Genomic DNA, 10,001 nt, shown 5'->3' on the forward strand with positions numbered 1-10,001 from the left:
ATTGACTGATATGAGTTTAGTTTTGGAAGGGCTGTTCCTCCCTTTTTTATAAATATTTTTATATTTAGACTAAACTCCTGGATGATTTTGGATTTTTTTCTCAGTGTTATAGAGTCAAACCCACTTCAGAAAATATAAGATTTTAAGAGGTTTTTCTACTGGCGAATACAAAATCCGTCCTCATAATTACAGTGGTATTTAGCAGCTATTTTGTTTTTCAAGAGCATTTTCCCATGCAATCAGGGAGGGAATTAGATGCACTGATATTCATGCCCTGTGGTTCTATCACACCTTTTCCCTCTCAGCTGTTCCTGGTTTAGGTAATCACCATCATCAGCACCACCTGGGAGATGCCCTTTATATACCGCCTGCACTTGTTTAGTCTCTGTCAGGTTGTCTCACTTTCTTAACCATTTAAGTCAAGCTGTGGTTCACGTTGACCATTATTTGTTACCAAGTCTGCCTGTTTAAGTCCTCACCTCTTCCTGCCCTCTCACCTTGGATATTTGGATTCTTCTCACCTTAGATCTTTAAATTGCTGATTAGGTTCTTGCTGGGCTGGATGGATATTGTTATGGCCTCTGCTACATTTGATGGATCCGGATTTGGACTCTGATTTTATCTCTTCTGTTCAGATCAAGACTTTCCCCCCAGTCGTGCACACTACAAAACTGCACCTGTTCACACGAGTACAAAGTTCCACATCACCTGCGTATCTTCATACTTTTCATCAAAAACAAGAGTTGTGTTTTGATTCAGTGTGCCTTCTATCCTGCTGCTCCTGAAAGAAGTGCACTGAGATCACTAATCACCCTCTTACAATTCCAATGGAATCTGTCTCTTCTTGGGTCCAGCAGGTGAAACTGACAATTTAGAGGGTTATGAAGTGCCCAGTGGTTAAAAATTTGCACTGTAATGACTGTGTTCATCATCACATCAGCTTTTTTTTTATTTCTACCTTTTTTGTTTGAAAAGCAAAAGATTAAAATCTTTCATACGTGTGCAGGAATTGTGCAACCACTCTCTCACTTTCACCAACCACAGGAATAAATGCTCTAATTATCCCTACACAGCAGCCCACACATGCAAAACTGACATTTCAATACTCCCACATTATTGTCTTTTCTGATTTGCAAACATTTGTACAAAATATGGTAATATCTAAGTAATAAATACATCTTGGGCTGTTTCAAGCACTGTCCTCAGGAGCCGTGTCATGGCTGTAGAAATGCAACTGTAACTGGGAAAAAAACCTCATTTTTCCTCCCCCTGAGATAACTAGTTAGAGCTCAAGAAGAATGTGCGGAGTTAAAATTAATGACCAGCTTAATTTGCCTAAGTGTCTCAGAAAGACGTGACAGTAAACCTGCATACAAAGCAGAAGGACCTCCTTCATGTGAAATGTTCTCTGCTTTATTAAAAAAGCACATTTCCTGCTATGACGGGTCAAAGCTCTCCGCTGGGAAGAAAACGCATAGTCTAATCTGCAATCAACCAACTGTATGTCAGAGACACAAAGCATGTAGTTTGACCCCTCATCTGTTTTACTAAAGAAAAACCTCAGAGTTCATTTTGACGTATCTCAGCAGGAGAAAGCACATTTAACAGATAGGATTGAACATGTACGGCAAACCATTTTACATGATTGAAAGGATGGGGGTTTCTGGTTAAAAACTTCTCGATTAAATAACATTTAAGGTCATAGTTGTCCTGATAAAATCAATTTAGCTCAGATTATGTCAAACTCAATTAAAAGAAAAGGCAAAACGATGTTTAAGAGTTCAACATTTACCAGTTTACTTTCCATGACTCAATGTCCGGACCCACTACAATGAAAAGTCTTTTTTTGCGATTTTAACATGTTCTTGTAACATTTTTCTCAAAATAAAGGACCTATATAGAATAATTTAAGACTAAATTTGTGTTTTTGGGCATTCTCAGTTCAAATAAAGAAAAGATGAAAACCAGATGCTTGAAAATGACGCAGCTACAGAAATAGGTATGCCAAATGAGCATTCAACACTCGTCCTTTAGCAAACTGCAATTCTGGCTCAATCCTCCTCTAAACTTTGCGGCTGGATTGATCCAATATTGCTCGTCGTTATTTTTGCGCTGCTAGTCTTAGCTTGAGGCTTTAAGCTTGAGTATGAGAATGCGAACAGATGCTATGTCCGAAGTCCCACCCTAATCCCTACCTACTAAAAAACTATATACTGCAGGACTATTTTGCCATGCCCTGGATTTTAAAAACAATTCGTAGTCTATGCTCGCTTCTTTTCTTTAGTTTTTCTTAATGCCAGATATGATGTAATCGATTTTACAAAGTGAAAATCAAATCAATACAAACATTTCACAGTGTCCATTTGTGACTCCACTGTGTTTTGATGATTTAAATCTAATTTAAACAGGTGTTTGTCCGCAATGCTCTGTGGTCTATATTTGTTAATTAAGTGAGCATCGATGCACGCCTGTTTTTTGCAAAGACTTCTGGGAAATTTCTAGTGCACTTGATTTTAGAATTGTAGATTCAGACAGCATTAGAAAATTTACTCACTATATAGTGCGTAGGGAAGGAATTCAGACGTAGCCTGAGCTGCATTTCTAATGGGCTATTAGTGCTGTGCACATGCATCACCTATACTGTCTTTCTGGTGCACCAACTTACCAGACTAAGCATGCTAAATGTCGTATGTGGCCTCATAGAACCAAATACTTCACTCCTCAAAGTATTCAAAATCAAGCAGTTTTTTTGTTTGTTTTTGGTAATGAATCTTTTGTTTTTTTTCACAAATGTTAAATCTGTACTAAGCTTATATTTAGAAAACTAATAGTTTAGCTTGAATTGATTGGTTGTTAAATTCTAATTTACATTTTGTTTTCCCTCTGCAGATTTTAAGCAATCAACAATTGGCCTTAATCAAATGTTAAATTATATATTTTTTTTCCTTAAAATATGTTCATCTGGAATAAAAAGTTGTGTGGTTTAGAGATTTGGTTTGATATATCTGTTTGGTATTTAACTTGCCTTCAGCTGTTTTAATGTGACATTGAAAGAAAAAAAAGTTCCTTGTAAAGTTGAAAGCCTGGTTGTAAAAATAAATAAATAAATACAATTATAAATTGTCAATAATAAATCCCAAACTAATGCTGAAGTTATTAAATTGGCTTTTTCTTTTTGTGAGCCTAAAGTGCAAAGAGAAAAGCTAAAGACCAGTGTTGGGCATCTCACTTCAAAAAAGTAATTAGTTATAGTTACTAGTTACTTCTCCCAAAAAGTAATTGAGTTAGTAACTCAATAAGCAAGAAAATTTGGGAAAAGTAGAAAAAAAGACACAATCGTTAAAAATCACAGGAATACGACTTTTTTTACCTCAATGTATGCAAATGTCACAAATAAAGAATCTACTTTCATTCTTTTTCATTGGAAGAAGACACATTTATTTTCAAATTTCTAAGCTTCTTTTTTTAAAGGCTAGGTAAAAAAAGGGCAAAATAGGGCAACCTTGGTTTGATTACTCTTGTATAAAATGTTCAAATGTTATTGTACCTTTTTTCTCAAATAAAATTATTTTTTCTTGGAGATTTTTAAAACTAGAACCTCTTACCTGCCAGCCACGAGTCAGCCTTTTGACCTTGATGTGTCAAACAGGGAGACAAAAGGTCTAGCCTTTTCAGAAAATGAAAATTCAGTATCACTTTTTCCCAAATATTTGACAAGCAGCGGGAGGTTTTTTTTCCTGGATAAATGCCAGCTGAGATTAAAAAAGACAGCCAGCCACTTAGTCCGTCAGTCAACCGAACTGGAAAGCAGTGCTTTGTGCCCTGGAGCCTTGTGTCTCAACATTACATCTAATGATGAATGGTGCTTTGAAATGTAAAATTCAAATCAACTGTCATGCCTGAGGAAAAGAGAAAAAAAAAAAAAAAAAAGTAAATTGGAAATCGCCGCTACAATAGACCTGACTTGTCTCTGGTACCTTCGAACATCAGTTGATATGGATTCATGCTTGATATGTTGGCAGCATCTTTCTGTGAAAATATAGATGTATAATTTACCCCCACTAGAGAAGTCCTTGTTTTTGCTCAATTCACTGCTGATAAATAAAATTGCAGGCGTTTCATGTAAAAACGGTAGACGAAAATGCAAAAATAATTGCACAAAGATCTTGTTGATGCTCTTAAATTTTACTGTAAATTTGTCTTTTATTATGGATTAATTTAATTACTTAAAACCAATTGATGACCATTTTTCAGGCAGATTTTTTTCACTTGCAGCTTGCAAGTGCACACTTTTGACAATGAATGCCGGGTTCTCGTCTCAGAGTTTTCAGCTCTGCGCATCTTGGACTTAAAAAACAGCTGGGGCATAAAAAATAAATAAAGAGAAAGTCCATTAAAAGCCGCTCTGTCAAAAAATGTTACACCTAGCACGATGAAAGGCAGCACTCAAACATTTAAATATCATTAAAATTAAGGAAAACTTCATAAAAACTGTGAGATGATTTTTTTTTAACCAATAAGGAGTGTGAATGTGTTGCTCATTAGGTGGTTAGTTTCCTTTTTTCTTTTCTTTTTTTAATAAAAAAAATGTGTGCCTCTCACAAAGGAATGTTTATTTTAAGTTTGTGTTTTCACAAAAAAAAAAAAAAAAAAAAAAAACATGTATGACACACTCTAAACTAAAAGAAAGAAGAATAAGAAAAAAAAAAAACTAACAAAATGTAGCTTTCACTGACCTCCAGTTATCAGATTCCCCCTATGGTAAACTGTATTTTAGTGTGCTGGCATCCTGATCTGTTCCCAAATCTACAACCAAGACGTACCAAATGTTGCACTTCTTTGGAATAGCACCAGAGAGAGGTTTCAGGAAGAAGCCATTTGTCCAGGACTTTTTAATAATAGATTTCATACCAAAAAAAAAAGACATTTTTACAGTCCATCTTTAAAGATATATCATTGTATATTGCTTTATTTTCTATCTATGTGAGTGTGTGTTTGGAAATAATTTCTTGTAAAAAGGGTCTTTTTGAGTTTGTTAGAGCTTAAATTTGCAGATATTTAGCGGCTTGACTTCTTTGATTGGCAGGTGAGTGGAGCCAAAGTTACTGTAGATCCAATAGAGCTTCAAACTTTAGTTTGTTCTGCCCAATTTCCGTTTTTAGAAAGTTGTTCAGTTGAGTGGAACAAACTCCGGTTTAAACGCCTTCACCAATTTAGGCTTCATTTTCGCCATGCAATGTGAATATCTGTCCAGTATAGGCGTGTATCTATGGTCTCCAAATTTGCTTTTTTAAAGGGAGGATCCCCACTGAGTGAAATGATCCAGAAGTAAATCAGCATCTCCCTTCAAAAGGACATTCAACTAAAAGCAAGAGTTTCAGAGCTTCCTTCATTACTTCCTGTAGCATAGAGAGCACCAGACCATCCTTTCTAAAAAAAAAAAAAAAATATACGATAGTTTAGGAAATCTTTTGGGTTGAAACGCTAAAACCAAAGAGCTGAATAAATGTGTTCAATTGAGGTTGAAAATTCACAAAGATGCACTGACTGAATTATAAGATGTGTTCATGCTGTAAATTCATGTTATGGTAGTGTTTTATGGATAAACTTTGCAGCTTGTATTATTGTACACAATTACAACAGAACAGGATTTACTGAAATGATCTCAGATTAAAGTTTAGTTTGTTATTTTGATATTATTTTAATTGTATACAAACATAAATAAGATCAAGTTTTGCCTCAACTACAAAAGGGGTTTATACAAATAAAAACCTCATGTGTCAGAAGATTCAAAACCATATTGTAACAGTAAAATCTGCTTAACACAAAAGGGCTTCAAGTTTAACCCTTTGCTGCTGCACAGGACAAGTGTCTAAAAGAGTTTATTATTTTTACTTTTGAGTGATATTAATGTGTTGATCATTTTGTGTAGTACAGAGCTATGTGTTTGTACGTTATAACCTTAAGTGCACCTTTTGTAGCCATTTTTCATAAATTTGTGGTTTTGTTTGTCGGGTTGTTTACTTTCTGAAGATGCACAGTTCTCCTTTTTGTGTCCTTCTGAATCTCATTTGGCTTGAAATACATTTACCCAAAAATTTTTTTGAAAAGGAGATCATTTTCAGGCGCACCCAGTATTTTTCCATCTGTTACTCACTCAGCTGGACTTTCATCATACAATCAGAGCGTTCTTTCAGTTAACAAGTCAATTTCTCTGCAGCGCCCATGCAATAGTATTTCAAAGCAAGTTGGATTTTGTTTTATACACAATTTAAAACATATTTTACAAAATTTTAATAAAGAAAAAAAAACACAATTTCATTGACTTTTAATAATGGAACACCATAAAAAACATGCACTCAATCAAAAATTATGTGTGCAAAAATAAAATAAACAATAATAATAATACTAATAATCAATCAACAATCAATACATTCACTGGCTTAAAAAAACTTTGTAATCCTTGTGCTCTTAAAAAATAGAGAAAATATAATTTCAAATATTGGGAAAATCATTGACCTCAATAGTCACAACCATTGGGTTTTTCTAATAGTGGGATCTTTGTTAACCATCAGTTAGTAAGATTTACCAGAGAGACACAAATTATTAAAGTTGTAATGACGCGTGCAAAAGTTATTGAAAGAAAAAATAAGCTGAATAAAATTGACATAATGACACTAAATGAGCTCATAAAAATGTCTTATTTGATTTTTGCCTAGTCAATAAATACATTTCATAAACTAGATGTTTTTGTTCAGACACTATATTAAAGATTTATGGTGTTGGAGAAATGAATCAAATACATTTTTGAGAGATGCCTGCATAAATGTTAACACATTTTTTACAAAAATATTCTTAAATTTGGACTGTAATGGAACACAGATTTTTGTCATATAATTTAAGACTTTGATTTAAACTGTTTTTCACATTTTTTTAATGAAAAACCAACAAATGAAGCACAAATAAACTCAAAGTGAGTTGATTGACTTTCAATATATGTATTTGTTTTTTATTTGTCACCGTGGCTATTCTGTTTTTATTTCTGCTTTGGCTTCAATTCCTATCATTAAATGTTTTTTTTTTTATATTTTGATTTTCCAAATGTATATAAAATATGGTACAAATCTATATACTTAAACAACATCGTAATATACACATCTGTACAATTATAAGCAATTAGCACAGAAAAGAAGGAGAAAAGAACAAACAAAAACAAGGATATATAAAAGGGTGAATTTATAAATTATGGTATAATTTAAAGCATTTATTTTAAACACATTTTAAGAATGGTTGCCAAATATTACCAAATAGTGTCAGATTATTTTTCCTCTTAAATCCTATTTACTCTATTTTAGCCACAAATGACATTTCATTCAACCACCTCTCAAAACATGGTCATTCCTGGTCAATTTTGATTTTTTTTTTTTTTTTTTGCATTATTTGTTTATTGTCATCTTAGCTAGAGAAAAAGCTTTACGAGTGTGCCGGCCTCAATTTGTTTTAAAACTACCTAAACTGGAAATCTAAGGCTGCATATATAAATCACTTTTATACAAGAAGACATACAATTTAGTTTACACAAAACATATAAACAAAATTGCAATTTTGAGGATGAAAACCAATCAATCTGGCATCTGATAGTGTGCTTTTTATCTGTCTTTTCTCTTTTTATCTTGAGTTGTAAAACACCACTGTCTTCTGTCTGTTTTTTCTCTTCTCTTTCTACCTGTAACATTTTTTAAATTAATGTTTTCATCTCCTGTATTTTCCCTTTGTATCCCCTCACGCCCCGCTGTGCCTCAGCAGTGACAGGTGCTTGCTGAGGCAGGGGGGCTGCAGATCTAAATGTTGTCATCTGTTCTACAGTCCAGCTCAACAACTAAACTCAGCATCAGTCAACAGTTCACTGCAGCAACCACAGCTTCCCCTCGCCTACTTTCATTATTGACAAAGAAACAGACACACGTTTGCGCTGACAGAACGCTTGTGGCTTTTGTTAGAATCTAGGGAATAATCTAGCGTTGCCGAGTCCTGTGAAGTAAACCAAAGGGTTGTTATGCTTCAGGCTACCTTTATTTAACTCAGAGACATGAAGAAATCATCATTCTAAAGAAGTTCTTATTGGGTGAAGAAAGCAAACGCAACAAAGTCTCAAATGCAACACTTTGTAGCAAAAAGTGTAGAATGGACAACCCAGCAAGACTCCAACTCAGGAGTATGAAAATCAAAGTTTTAATTAAAAGCTCAGAGGAGTTGTACAGAGGTACGCAGCAGCAGCCGAGGGCACGATGACACGAGCCAAACTCCTGGTGCTTTGAGATAGAGGAGACAGGGTAAATATTTCTGGTGAGAACAGGAGGGGTAAACTGCAGGAGGATCAGTCTAACTGGGTTTGGGTGACATAAAACTTGGTTGGCACCAGCACGGCTGATGGCTGCTTGCAGGCGACACAGGAAGGTAAGTGGAGCGTTACCACTGACTCCCAGAAGACTTTTTTATTTATGTTTTTTTTTAAATCACAGCAATGTCTCTAACTCCCTGTGTTTCCAGGAACGAGAGAGTCGAGGAAGCAGAGCAAAGATGAGTCTGCAGGCTACAAATGGTAATAAATCACTTGAAAAGAAAAGTTCTCTGTTAATCCATGGAATCAGTGATTTGTTGGGGACAAGAAAAAACGGAAAATCTGAAGATTTACAATCCGAGGGACATTTAAAAGAACAATCTGTGAGGTACTCCAGGTCCAGTAGCATAAATACAATGTTTGTACACCAGAGAGCGGAGGAAGAGGCATGGTCAGGGACAGGAAACAAGGTCAACAACACGATAAATTGTCGACAGAAAACAACTGGAGCATGCAGGTGAACTACCACATAATGGCAATTTGAAAGATTATAGCTAAGCATCAAATAGATCTATGTGAGCACAGTGGACAGGAACCCAGGAGGTCCAAAGAAGTTTTGAGAAGCAAGAAATCTGACATACTGTTGTCATTTTTATCATCAAGATTAGAACTCAAAGAACCAAAATATATTTCCTGCACACTAAAAGTCCTATTTTTGTTGAATATTGTTGACTTTTTTTTTAAATCTGCTTGTGTGCACGACTTCTCTTTAAAGATAATCCATCCGGCACAGAGGTGTGTCAAATAAAGATAAAGATGTACATAAAAAAGAACATATTTAAATTGTTGCAATAACAAAACTCATTTGTCACATCCATAGCAAAAAAAATTACAAAGGCTTACAGAAACGGGCATTCAATCATTAATTATAGCTTAACTTTCAACTGAAAAATAATAACCTTATATAAATGCTTTTTTTGCGTTAAATATTTAAATAATTCATTTTAAATAAGCAGCTTTATGAATATCAAAAAGGCTGTTGAACTATAAGTTTTGTGAATATTATTTTTTACACCAAAGTTTACAATGACCATAATTAGATAATAAAATATAGATTTTCTCTTATAATCTCTTATTTGAAACGAACCATCCAAATGCTTATGAGGCATAAATTGTGAATGTATTTTTTGTCAGAGTTTTAATACCACTTTTACCTCTTATCACAAGCGAAAGCTGCACTAAACTTTCTGATGTGTTGGTGACAAGTCAAAGCAGCTTAAAGAATTATCAAGGATACAATAAGACACAGACAGACAGACAGAACTACCAACCGCACAGAGACTTAGTTCTAGTAGCTTTAGCATTCTACCTCTGTGTGTGTGTGTGTTTGGGGGGGGGTGTTGAGACCTTCTTTAGTCCTGTGTTTCATTTTCTTCTCCAGTCCTAACTTCTCCCTTCACCACGTTCTCCTTACGTCCTTACCCCACCACCACCACCACCCTTACCTTGTGGTACTTTGGATTAGTTCCATTGCTTGCTCATCTGGAATTGTCCTATTTTCTGAGAAAAATCAGGTCTTTTTGGTTGCTAGGGGTAGTCAGAGATTGAATAGGTTTTTATGAGGTCTTTTTTATACAAGATGATCCATGTATTCACATTT

At 34.7% G+C, this 10,001-nt stretch overlaps 1 protein-coding gene across 1 annotated transcript in view; it reads right to left on the bottom strand.

Annotated features, from left to right (window-relative positions):
- Positions 1–10,001, bottom strand: part of LOC112160491 (CUB and sushi domain-containing protein 1) — a gene marked incomplete in the record, with an annotated part of 398,036 nt that overhangs the window by 259,460 nt on the left and 128,575 nt on the right.

Source organism: Oryzias melastigma, linkage group LG3, assembly GCF_002922805.2.
Source record: "Oryzias melastigma strain HK-1 linkage group LG3, ASM292280v2, whole genome shotgun sequence".
Classification (NCBI taxonomy): Eukaryota; Metazoa; Chordata; class Actinopteri; order Beloniformes; family Adrianichthyidae; genus Oryzias; species Oryzias melastigma.